The sequence below is a fragment of the Nyctibius grandis genome, chromosome 9 (assembly GCF_013368605.1).
Source record: "Nyctibius grandis isolate bNycGra1 chromosome 9, bNycGra1.pri, whole genome shotgun sequence".
NCBI classification, from domain to species: Eukaryota; Metazoa; Chordata; class Aves; order Nyctibiiformes; family Nyctibiidae; genus Nyctibius; species Nyctibius grandis.
This window is the reverse complement of record NC_090666.1, coordinates 3,157,343-3,170,967: the sequence shown is the minus strand read 5'-3', so window position 1 is coordinate 3,170,967 and position 13,625 is coordinate 3,157,343. Positions and strand designations below refer to the sequence as shown.

Here is a 13,625-nt window from a genome sequence, read left to right as displayed (position 1 = left end):
AAGAAGGGTCAGGTAACTTGGGAGGTCTATAGGGATGTTGCCAGGTCGTGTAGGGAGAAGATCAGAAGGGCCAAAGCTCAATTAGAGCTTGATTTGGCTGCTACAGTCAAAGATAACAAAAAAAGTTTCTACAAATACTTCAACAGCAAAAGGAGGGTCAAGGAGAGCCTCCACCGCTTGCTGAATGAGGAGGGTAGTGTAGTGTCAGGGGACGAGGAAAAGGCAGAGGTGCTCAATGCCTTCTTTGCCTCTGTCTTTAATGTCCGGACCAGTTGTCTTCAGGAGACTCGGCCCCCAGAGCCTGAAGTTAGGGACGGGGGGCTGTGTGAACCTCCCGTAATCCAGGAGGAGACAGTTAGTGACCTGCTGTGCCAGTTGGACACCCACAAGGCTATGGGCCCGGATGGGATTCACCCCAGAGTAATGAAGGAACTGGCAAATGAACATGCCAAACCACTCTCGATTATCTACCGGCAGTCCTGGTTAACTGGAGAAGTTCCAGCTGACTGGAAATTAGCAAACGTAACGCCCATCTACAAGAAGGGCTGGAAGGATGATCCAGGGAACTACAGGCCTGTCAGCCTGACCTCGGTGCCAGGCAAGGTGATGGAACAGATCATCCTGAGTGCCATTACATGGCACATGCAGGACAATGGGGGGCATGGGGGCCAGCCAACATGGATTCATGAAAGGCAGGTCCTGCTTGACCAACTTGGTCTCCTTCTATGACCAAGTGACCCGCTTAGTAGATGAGGGCAGGGCTGTGGATGTAGTCTATCTAGACTTCAGTAAGGCATCTGACAACTGTCTCCCACAGCATCCTCCTAGACAAACTGGCTGCCCAGGGCTTGGATGGGTGGACTCTTCGATGGGTTAGAAACTGGCTGGATGGCTGAGCCCAGAGAGTGGTGGTGAATGGGGCAAAGTCCAACTGGCAGCCGGTCACTAGCGGTGTTCCCCAGGGCTCAGTTCTGGGGCCGGTGCTGTTCAATATCTTTATAGATGATCTAGACGTAGGGATTGAGTGCACCCTCAGCAAATTTGCAGATGACACCAAGCTGGGTGGGAGTGTCGATCTGCTGGAGGGTAGGAAGGCCCTTCAGAGGGATCTGGACAGGTTAGATAGATGGGCCGAGACCAACGGCATGAGGTTCAACAAGAACAAGTGCCGGGTCTTACACTTCGGCCACACCAGCCCCATGCAGCTCTACAGGCTGGGGGAAGAGTGGTTAGAAAGCGGCCCGGCGGAAAGAGAGCTGGGGGTGCTGCTCGACAGCTGGCTAAACGTGAGCCAGCAGTGTGCCCAGGTGGCCAAGAAGGCCAATGGCATCCTGGCCTCTATTAGGAACAGTGTAGCCAGCCGGTCTAGGGAAGTGATCGTCCCTCTGTACTCGGCACTGGTGAGGCCGCACCTTGAGTACTGTGTCCAGTTCTGGGCCCCGCACTTCAAGAAAGATGTTGAGGTGTTGGAGCGAGTCCAGAGGAGGGTGACCAAGCTGGTGAAGGGTCTGGAGGGTCTGACCTATGAGGAACGGCTGAGGGAGCTGGGGTTGTTTAGCCTGAAGAAGAGAAGGCTCAGAGGTGACCTTATTGCAGTCTACAACTACCTGAAGGGAGGTTGTAGTGAGGTGGGAGTTGGCCTCTTCTCCCAGGCAACTAGTGATAGGACAAGAGGACACAGCCTCAAGCTTCGCCAGGGGAGGTTCAGGTTGGACAGTAGGAAGTACTTCTTCTCAGAAAGGGTCATTAGACATTGGAAGGGGCTGCCCAGGGAGGTGGTGGAGTCACCATCTCTGGAGGTGTTTAAGAAAAGACTGGACATGGCACTTAGTGCCATGGTCTAGTTGACAGGGTGGTGTCAGGGCAATGGTTGGACTCGATGATCCCAGAGGTCTCTTCCAACCTGAATCCTTCTGTGATTCTGTAAAGCAGGATATTTTTTGCGGATGAAAACATAAACAAAACTGTGCACAACAGATTTACCGCAAGAAACATTGACTTTGTAATCATATAAAAAGACAGACAGATGTCAGAACGGCCACTGTGAAAATTCAGCTCACATAAGCGTTAACAGTTAAAACAGGCAGTGACTTGTATTGTGCTGGATAAGCTGGAATTACAACATAAAAAAATTCTGCACGGTAAGCTTCTGAAGGCATTCTTCCTGTATTTTACAAGAAGTTCTCTCTTGCAGTAGAACCATTCTGAGCAAGATTTCTAAGATCAAGGGACTTTTAGTTAGCTCCTTTCGCATATTGCCTATGTTACCCAACCCCCTCTCCCCCACGGCTATTACATCTACTGTGAAAGATGTATCAATAACACACACTTCCTAAATATTTTTTGCCTTCTTTCTGGATACTTGCCAGCAGCACAATGTCTAACCTCGGCTTTTGCTATAAATTCTATTCAAACCTTCCTTTTTTGTAAGGTATTTGCTGTCTAAGACTTTTAGATACCCCTGCTCCCATATCAAACAACTTCCAAAACTATGCTACAAGCCCATTTCTCCCCTCCCTTGTTTTTGCAAAAAATCTCCTTGCACAAACCAGAAAATCTAAGTTTTGCACTTTTTCCTGGAGTGCATATGCTACATCTTTTTACAGTGTTAGCATTTTGGGGGCTTCATTTGTAGGATAACTAAATTTACCAAAAAGAGTAAGCCAAATAGTACACCTTGGATATAATTCTAATATTCCAAAAGCCAAGTAAGGTACGACCTTCTCACGTTTATACAAACAAATCCTCTGAATTCAGAGAGGTCTAGTTCAAACTTACATTTACATATAATATGAGAGACTGATAGATATCAAATTGATTTCTAGCAACCATCTACTTCAAAAAAAACCGACAACCACAAAGTTCATGAGCCAGTTCTATAAGATGTTGCATGCCTCCTACAAAGACATGGTGTATATTTTACAAAGTTAAGTACAACTGTTCATTTTTTATGGTGCACAGAACTAGGAAAAAAAAAATACACCACTGCTTTGATTTTTAATTAAAAGCCGAACAGCTACCTCAGTACCTTTGTTCTCTCACAATTCAGTTATTCACTAGATTTCCTTTCCAGTGGAATGACATTCAGTTTACATTATTGTGCTCGATTTCCTTTTGAGAAATTCCTTTAAAGACCTTCCTACATCAGCCTCTAATTTTTCTGGAAGCAACACAGCATTTAACTATGCATGTAACTAGTGAGATTTCTGGGCCTCTTCCCCTGCCCCACATCAATGATTTAACAGGAACACTGCTTAGGATTAAAAAAAATTTAAGCAGTATTTTTTCAAAGTAAGCTCTAAAGAACGTAAAGCTAGGATCATCTATTAACTAATTATTAAAATTAGTATGCTAAAATATTGAACAGATGTCCACTAATCAGGTAGTTGGCTCCTGAGAAATCACCACAATATAGTCAAAACCCCTTAAGCAGTCAATTTAAATCCACGTGCTGAAACAAACAGCCCAGTACTGATGTTTGGCAACTGTATCAATACCATTACAATAACAAGTTCCCCCTGTGTATTCAGTACATACGCACACATAGTTTCTAACTTGGACACTGATAAAAGCTTATGCTGTTTGCATGCTCCAAACTTTCAAGTATTCAAAAAGTGTCTGGACAAACCTATGGGGGTAAAATGCCCACGAAGTTCCCTTAAGCACAAAATAAATCATCTTCGATCCTAGTTGTTCTTGACTTACAGATCACTAAGAAAGTGTCTCTGTGCGCTACTTTATTCTTATACTCTTCCCCGCTACATGATGAGGAAGAAAATTACTATACAAATAGGATAGCACGAAGACAGTGTATTAATCTGATTCCACACAGCCATTCTCAAAATTTCTCCTAACTCCTGCCATAGGTATATTCCACAGCAATTACAGCCTTCGCTGTCCAAGTCATCCACTACTGAAGCCCATTGCTCCTACTTAACTGCTGTACGATGTTCTCCTAGGAATCCAAGCTGGCCTGAGCTAGAGCCGAATTTGTCCCGTGAATTTGTCCTACAACAAGATGCCCAAAACAATCTAAGGTTTTTAAAACTGAAAAGACAAATCTTATCAAAACATCTGTGATAACAAATCAGTTGAGAAATGAAAACTCAGCGTGGTTGGCCCAACAAAAGACAGAGCTTTTCCCCTCCCTACTGGTTCCCTGCCAATGAATCCTCCTTCTGGGCTCAGCTTGAGCCAAGTCTGCGTGAGGTTTGTGAGATTCTAAACCAGCTTGATGGCTTCTAGTCCTTACGGAGTACCTGCCATGGTCTCCAGGGCCTTGCTAGCTCCATCTGCTCCTCACTGCAGCTTCTGACACTTTATGTGAACTGCGACTTTCTGCAGCACTTGCCAGGTGTCACACAGTCTCTGGAAATTCCTCTCCCATAAGCAGACTCATTTGCTCCAAGGAAAGAAGTTGCCTCCCTTCTTCCAGTTGGTACCTCTGATCCACACACTCTTAGAAAGGAATGCAAGCATACAACAGAAAATAAAATGGAAAGAAAACTGAAACAGTCTTTCAAGGACAATTCAGTATTATCACAGGGGTCATTCCACCTCAAGGAAAGGCAGCAACCGAAAAGGCGACTGATCACAGCTACCAGGCCTACCTTGCCAGTTCTGCTGTTAACGCTAAACCATGCTAATTTAAACAACACTTCAGAACTTTTTAGATCAATGTTTACTACAACAAAATACACACACTGGGGAATGAAATGGACCCACTATGAAAAAAATTATGAGTAAGATGTTCCATCCTCTGTATCTCCTAGGTCCTCTGTAAAGAACATAGTTGTGTTTTCAATCCCACAAGAATGAGAAGGGCTCACAGTACTAAAAAAAACAATGCTACAGGGTGCTCTACTAGAGGTTCATCCCAATGTATTGGTGAAGGCACCAAAATATTTCTGAGTACAGCCTGAAGCCATAAATAATAAAAAGCTAAAATACCAATAAGTTAAAGACCAAATCTTTCTTGTAAGATGGTTTATTACAGTAAGAGAAAGAACAAAATGAACCTCTACCTGTCACACTCTTAAGAAATGGCTCTTTTCTCAAATACCAACACAGTTATTGAGTTTTGAACAATATGACAAAAGCAAGAAGCACAAATCAAAGAGAAGCTACTATTGAAGACATCCACTAAGATGGCAGAAGCTTCTAAAATGTCAATAGGTGAGCTGTTAAAAAAGTGTTTTGGAAGCTTATATGTGGACCCTAAGAGTACATCACACTTTAGTAAAAAAAACACTAAGCAAAGGAGACTGTTCCATATGTAGCAGCCAACAACACATCAGAGTACAAAGCTAGGAAGCAAGAGCATTCCTAAATTTAAGGACCAAAATTACCTGTTGTACCTGTCACAGGCCATTACATTTAATCTAGTAAAGATTTCCACCTCTGAAAAGCTAAAGCAAAAACTTCCAGTTTCAATTTAAACATTTCAAAGGATGGCTACAGTGTTGTTCCCAAACGGTAGTTTGTTCAAAGGATTAATCATCTTCATTGTCAAAAACATATGGCTGACCTCCAAAGCGAGTTATCCAGCATCTGGTTTAGTGATTGATTTGTGTTATGTGTCTCCCTCCAAATGAACACAGGCATTACTACCTGCTGTTTTCCAATATAGCAAAGGCATTTCTCATTTCTGTTTCTGATAAGCTTTAAGTCTCTAATTGCCAATCTTTTACTCATTTTTATGGATCTTTTCTAGGCTCACCCAGTCTCTCAACAACTTTGTCTGCAAGCAGACATCGTGGTCATGGCTGTGTTTTAGAATCAAACTTGATTATGAGATAGACAAAGCAAAAATCACCTACTCCATCATTTACGTTTCACCTCATTCTCTCTACCAGTGCTATACTCTTCACCATCTCTCGCTAATATGCAAGAACGACTATCCACATGCAATTCAGACTCAGGTGTCACAGAAGGCAGCCTCCTTAAGGTCCATTATCTCAGACATCGGTGATTAGTAAGGCCTCAAAACTGTAATTCAGATAAACGCTAATACAACCATACATATTAGAATATCTCACAGTCACCTACATGGGCCTGAAGAAGTTACCAGTAGCATCTGGAGGACATTAAACAAACAAAAAAAGCTCACACAAACATAGTTAAAGAAGTAGCTGGCCCAGCTGAGACTTCTGGAGCAGGAACACGTATCCGCTGAATATCAGCATAGTCAGGGGTACCATCTGCAGTAGCTCACCTGTTTCATTTAACACCTCTTACATAAGGTTGACAGAAACAGAAACTGTATTTTGAGAGAAACAAACAGTGCATTAAACGTAATTCCAATTCCCTGGCTTTCAACATTGTCAAATGTGCCATAATATACGTGTCAGAAACAAGTGGCTGCAATATCTGCATACCAAAAAACTACCATCTAGAAAATCTGTCATTCCATTATACCATAAAACTACTACCGCTTCTTTGCTTAAAAAACAAGAGAAAAACTTTGGAATATGTACTTCACATTTTTTTTTGGCAGAACACAAAGATCTTGCAACTAAACAGCATGAAACACAGGCCACCTAGGAGACTTCAAATAAGAATTCACTCACAGAAGCAGCTGCCAGGATTCATTTCACCTTGACGATACTGGACCCTAATAAGCTTCACTCAAGCAAATCACAAAAGATGCATGTATCTTCTACAAAAACTGAAACAAACATACTGTGACTGCAAACTCCAGGCTGCTGCTCACTTTTAACAACAGAGGGATATTGCTAATGCTAGAGAGGTATGAAAGTTCACTAAGCCTTCACGGCTGTCGCAGCACTCCGCTGCTTCATCTCCCCTGATACTATTCCCCGATCTTTTTCAGAACAGTCTTGTAAGAGATAAAAGCTACCGGGTTTGGAAGCAAGATGTTTCTCAGACTGTAAACACCTCAGAAGAATTATTCCATGTCTGTTATTAAAGTGTTAATGTATACCAAGGGGAAGAGTAACTTGATGAGTGGAAATAATTGCTGGTACAGGGAACTTCTGAATAACTTTACTTCACATAGAGTGCTCCACTTCATATTAACACCAGGTAGATTTTCATCTCCAATTTACCCCCAAGCAACTTGAATCACACAAGCACAGACCTCTTACCTAAACCTTTAAAGAAATTCCAAAAGAGAGGTCAAACTGGAATACCAGACTTTTTTTTTTTTGTTACCAACCCTGGAATTTCACGTTTCATTATACATGGAGTTCTTTTATTACCCCGAGTATGCAGCCTTGAGAAAGAGAGGAACTGTTTTACATGCATCGTCTTAACTGCAGCTAATAGCTGTATTTCCCAATACAGCAGCACAGGGTTTCTAAGAACACTGCACACTGGGCAGGCCCTGTTCGGATGCTTCAAGTCCCTGAAAATCCATGTCTATAAAATTCAGGTAATAAAGTACTCTTGAAATTACAATTCTGTGTTCTCTTTACAAAAATAAAACACAAATCCCACCTTTTATTTCCATGAAGGCTGAATATCTCTAGTAGTGAGACAAAACAATTTTAACTGTGAGAGGGAAGGTAAGAAGTTTGGGAGACTCAAGTGCCAAATTTAAGCGACCTTACCTAGTGAAGTTAGAGTAACAAGTTACCTAGTAATTACTCCGATAAGAGAAGACTAGTAAAATAGACAGATTTTTTTTCATGTTCCTGCTATTATTCCTAGTACTGCGTGAAGATGGATCTATGATAAGCAGCAGAAATATAGCACTAAGTGGTGTCTCTTGTAGGTGTGGCCAAAAACCAGACAATATGTCAGCATATACAAAAATGTAATGTGGATACCAAGTTAGCATGGTTATTTGGAAGACAAATATAATTTTGTAGCTTCTTCTGATTCTTCTTTATATACTTGGAAAGAAAACAAAATGAGCCACTTTTTTTTTTTCCCTCTGTCCTTACCAAAATGCTTTCAGGCATCATTGTGATTTGGTGATCAGGGTCAATGTTGTGTAGTAGCAGCCTTCTGTAATCTTGTCTTGCAAAAGTCTGCACCTTTGCTACCCGGGATGCATTTGTCCATACAATATTTCAAGCCATCCACCACTCGCTTTGCTGTGGGTCAGTCCAGTAAAGCTGGCCATGGGGGTCTGTCTACATCTTTACCAAGCTCTCCTTGATTTGAAGTCCATCCTACCCACCAGTTTTCTCACCAAGCTCCCTGCCAGGCTGAACACTGCATGCAGTCCTTTGATTGAGGAGTCCAGCTAATCTAGAATTAGCACCCCTTATTTCAGGTGGTTGAAAACACCAGTAAAAGGAAATCCCTCCACAGTTAGCAGCTTATAAGGATACTCTATGGGAATCATCTTTAATTTCAGGGTCCTTTTGCCAAAATCATGTGTACCTCCTCATCCACCCAACAGAATTTGAGCCACTGCTACTACAGAGCGCTTTACTGTATTAACAGCAATGAAAAGAAAAGCTAGCAGGCAGTCTAACAAATTAAATGACTTGTCATTTATATCTACCTACAACTACGACATCATGAGGTAACCGCAGAAATCATAGCACAGATGACACTGAGCTTAAAAAAAAAATAGTATAATATCAAGTATGTTCTCAGCATTCAATGAAAAAAACCCCAGGAACAGTCATCTTCCAGAATTAAATAATAATGAGATACTTCACAGGCGTAACCAAGAATACTCATTAAGATATCATCAACTGACTACAGAGTTTCCAATAGGGGAAAGTAAGGTCTCCTTCAACTCCAAACAGCTTGTCCCTCTGAAAGGTTCTGTACAATAAAATATTTTGGCTAGTGCCAAGTATTTTGATTTGAAGCAATCCAAAGTCTCTTTATGATATAGACAAGGACTTTGCGCAATAAAAACTTTCTTTTCCCCTCCCTCCCAAGACAGCTATCAGATTATACTACTCTAACACAAAGTAATAGTGATAGCCTAGGTTAATTTTTTTTGTCCTTACCGAGATCTCAGAAAGTAACTTATTGTATCTAAGCTGTCGCTTCACTGTAGGCATACTAATTTACAGCTTTCTGTTCATTTAAACTCTGTTAGAGATTAACTTTTTTCCACAGAAGTACACAGAAATAGGCATGCCTGTTAAGAAAAAGTCTGGATAACGCACTCTCACCCTCTTCCTCTACTAGTCAGTATATTCTTCCTACACACCTTACTGCACAGCAGGACAAATGTCCCTCTTCCACCAGAGGCACAGGATGACCAATTGCCCGTGCCATTGCCTGCAAGTAAGGCAGCTTTTAAAAGTCTCTGAAAATAAATTCATTAAAAGCCATCCTCTTCCTTCCTCATAACATTCCAGGAAGATTCACAACGAAGGCTAAGGTAAAAATATAGGGGCTTTACCATGAAAAAAAACTTGTAGAACTTGCAAGAAAAATGGCTTGGGACTGTCAAATTCAGAATGCAGGCAGACACGGCCACATCCAGGAAAAATGCCAGCCATACTGAGACACTGAAGAAGAAAAATGAGGACAATTTCCAAACAACATTCATGCTTATACAGCTTCTTATCTGATTCATATCTAGTATCTCAAACAACATTAAACATCTGCAGAAAGTATCAGGCACAAACAAATGCAAAATAAAACCGTTATTTTCATAATCCTTAGCTAATACATGGCTAAGTCACTACTTGGCAGAAGCTGGTAGCCAGTATCCTTTTAATTTATAAAAATAAGGAAGCATTTGTAAACCAAATCACACTAAGTAATGGTATGGCAATGCCATGTGTGCTATTGGCAGGAAACTGCATGCCTTATGCCACTTTATTGCTTCATCGGGTAATAAAGTTTTGCATGAACTGCCTGATAAGAAAATGTATCACAATATTAGCACAAAGTCAGCCAAAATATGGAGCATCAATTTACCAAAAGGTATAATTATGAAAATGCAGTAGAAACATTCCATATTCCTTTCTCCTTGTATTGGTTTTGTTATCTCTCTAAAAATCAGAGAGAAATTCTAATGACTATTGTAAACTTGAATCAAACATAAATTACACATACCATCATCCATCTGTTGCTCTAGCTCTTGCTTAAAGCTAGGTAGTATCACTATGTCTTTCTTTCACATGCAGAAAAAAAGAAAAAAGATTTTACCTAGGCTCACCCTGAACCGGATGACTACAGTTTGGGTTTCTGTTTTTAAAAATTTTAAGAGAGAACACAATATTTTGCATATAAAACTGGAATATACTCATTATTTCTATATTCTGAGGAGACTGACATCCATGTTGTAAGCAACCGCCTGTTCAACAATTTACTTCCCATAAATCAATTAGAAGTTCCCAGAGCCAATAACTTCCCATCACAGGCATATCAGATCTACACAAAAGGTACATTGACCTACATTTTCTTTCTGATCTCTCCTATAGAGATCAGTTATTTGGGTTTTTTTTGAATGTCTAATGTGTCCATATGGTCAGCATATTTCTAATGATAAGAACAACCAAGGCCCCAATAAATAAGGTTGCCAGTCCCCTGATTTAGGTGACAGAGTTTTAGAACTAACTCTGTTAAATCACACCAGCATATTCAATCACTAACTGGATGTTCTGAAAAACTGTGCAGTCAACACCTTACAACATATCTGCCATTACATTAAATTGGCCCTGTGAGGCTAAGTGAAGTAAGCCACTGTTCTCCAAATTCTGCTGAACATCATTATTTGAGGGGGAAAAAAAAAATCCTGCTTCTGTATGCAGACACCTTAGTCTTATCACATGATTCTATAAGATCACAATTACAACAGGATAAAAATACCTTGCAACATTTTCTTAGTTGTCCTCATAACATCAAGATACGGTAAGAAGAGAAGCAGGAGCACATTTTGTAAATTCAGAATTAACATCCAGAAAAATAAGTACTTCCCAGGACCATAGAAGTACTTAACTCCCATTGCGATTTCGGGAACTGCCCAATATCCCATAAAAAGCAGAATGAGGAATTTGAAGCAGAGATTCTCACGCTGTACTGAACTAATGTGCTAACTAGTAAGCACCATATTCTGTTTTCATTGAATTGAAACTGTAAGGAGAGTTCATTCTACAAGAATGCAATGGATCTTCCTGGCTGGTATGGAAATCTAAAGAGTTTAGGTTCCTCCTTCACCTGAATGCTTTGTTAAGGCTCACTGCTAATCTAAAACATTCTTAAGAAACTGCATAGAGTGCACATGTGTATCCAGATATGAACACCTGTCTGTGTCCTGAACACAGGGAGTTTCAGACACACTAAAATAAACGTACTTATTGTCAAGATGCTGCTGCTTAAGGAACACAATCTCACAAAACTTATTTATGCAATCAATATGTTTTGAATAATACATTACATCATCATAGGGAGAACAGTTCTCAAAACCCAATCCTTTAAACAGAACCAAGTACAGCACCTAACATCCCAAGCAGTTTAAAGATTAGAATTTCCTGTATTCTCAGAGCAATAGATAACGTGTGCTGGTTTATCTCCTAGCAGAAAAATCCAAATTTTATAATGGTTTTGGACTTTCTTGGTTATATAGATACTTTACCGTTTATTGGACATTCAATATATAAATCTCTCCATTCACCTTACTTCTCAAACTCCAACTCCAAATAAAAGCAGCTGTTCAAAGTTTTAGCTCTCTTCAAGAGACAGCTCTGAAACTCAGGGGGCAAACTCAGTATTTAGATATTTACTGGGAAGCAGTATTCCAGACAAGCAGTATTCCAGACAGTACACTTCTTTTACCAAATCAGAGGTAAATATGACAATATAAACTCTCCAATAGCTAAGAGTGTTGCCTGTCAAATTAGGCTATAAGTGTCTCTTACAACTGTTATCCTATATGAATTCCACTATAGATTTTCCTGTCAAATCTCACCGTCACTACTCCGTGACCATTTCTCTGAAAGCGACATGTGAAGGTGCTCTGTCCCAGGTAGCTGGCAATTTGCTCCACAGAAAAATGAGAAAAACGTTAACACCTGCTCAGCTGTGGTAATAAGCTGAAATACATTTTTTACCCTACATTCTTAACAGCATGTGCAGCTGTTAAATAGAATAAATCTTTAGATATTAGAGCAATTCACCATATTTAGGAACAAAAATATATTTCCTTATTAACTGAGTTTTCTTTCAAGTATTTCTGAACTTCGAAACATATCACCCTGTAATTAGAAAAATACTAAAATTCCTAGATGTTACGATCCACAAACAACCCCACCAAAACCTGCACACATTCCCAGGAACTAAAATGGAATCACTTGCCGCTTGTTGGGCACAACCTGCCAAGCTATTAGCTTGCACTTTGAAGGCCGGCACTTGCTCAATGGCTGACCTGCACAGCACAGAGCCTTAGCATGAGAAATGGCTTTCAAGCTCAGCTGCCTTCTAAGTGCCATCCATCATCAGAAGAAACAGATTATTCCTTTTACAGTCTCCTATTTTGCCAAATTCTTCTGGCTCTGTTCCATCAGTCACACCCACGCCACCCTGGGGAAAAGCAAACCCTCCCTCTGTGCCTCGCTCCTTCTGAAGTGCGGAATGAAAAGCAGTTACCGTTTGATGCCATTTATAAGGAAACTGAGGCGGAAAGACAGCTCTATCATTTACCAGCCTCCTGCTCGCTGCACCAGTCAGTAGTTCACAGGGGGCAGATAAAGGCAGACTGTGAACTTAAAACAGGAGCAGAGTTGAGCCGGGAATATACCGTGTTTTGCATAACATGGAACCATAAACAAACCAACATGCAGCAGGCTGCCCTTTGGATGCCTTCTAAAAATACATGTACACACACACACTTGTCACTGATACAAAACACTGTAAGGGTTATTACTTGCTGTCCCAGAACTCAATCTTACATGATAGTCTAATAGGGCTGTTGTGCTTTCCAATAAGGCTTCCTCCCTGCAGTTTGTTTATACTCAAGAATTATAAATAATATTCTCTTTTCAAATCAAAACATCCGTTCTTTCATTCACAGTACAATGAATAAATTGTGGAGAAGATTTATTTCCAACTAGAAAACAAAACAAAAATGCCTCCAAATGGGGCCTTTGTCCACCCATTACTGCCCTGCAGACCCTGAAAAAGGGTCTGTCAGGTTAAACCTTCACTCAGAGTGTCCTGCAAGCAGATTTGTAGACCACTGCTACAAAACAAACCACAAACACAGCAGGATTCTGCAGCACAATCAACAGGCATTAAAACCTGGATGCATCCCAAGGATGATAGTTCCTTCCCCTCCTTGTTCCCCTCCAAGGACAAGTGAGAATATGAGAGAGATCCTAGGATTATCAGCTCATTGTTCAAATCCAGTCCAGAAAATGAGAGACGTTTGGAAGAGCCCTTATTGCCTTTTCTAACTAGACACGTAAGAGGCTAAGGAGGAAGGTTACGGTCACCGCTTCCCCGTTTGTGGTCTGTGTTCAAAATAGCGCAGTCACGTTCTGAGGAGAAATACAGCCAGGAGGGCTCAGTTCTTCTCACCTTCCCTTTACGTTCCAACTTAATTCTTGTAGCCACCAGCATGCAAAGAAGTTAAGGATGATGACTAGATCTCTTTGGGTCCATTTGGTGTTTTGCTACAATCCGGCTGTCTGAGTGACATACACCATTAACGTGCTTAGTGAAAACCCTATTCTGAGAGATCT

General features: G+C 40.9%; 1 protein-coding gene across 10 annotated transcripts in view; it reads right to left on the bottom strand.

Moving 5' to 3' along the window:
• The window catches only part of GULP1 (GULP PTB domain containing engulfment adaptor 1), a 163,459-nt gene that overhangs the window by 123,435 nt on the left and 26,399 nt on the right, over positions 1–13,625 (bottom strand). For 4 of the 10 annotated variants that reach the window (XM_068407588.1, XM_068407586.1, XM_068407596.1 and 1 more), the window contains exon 1: positions 12,532–12,635. The exons of 3 other annotated variants lie outside the window; for them this stretch is intronic. The gene's annotated coding sequence lies outside the window, so the exon portion shown is untranslated. Of the gene's footprint in view, positions 1–9,337; positions 9,357–12,531; positions 12,636–13,625 lie in introns of those variants that run through there. 3 more of the 10 variants (XM_068407590.1, XM_068407594.1, XM_068407591.1) reach the window with 3 other exon arrangements.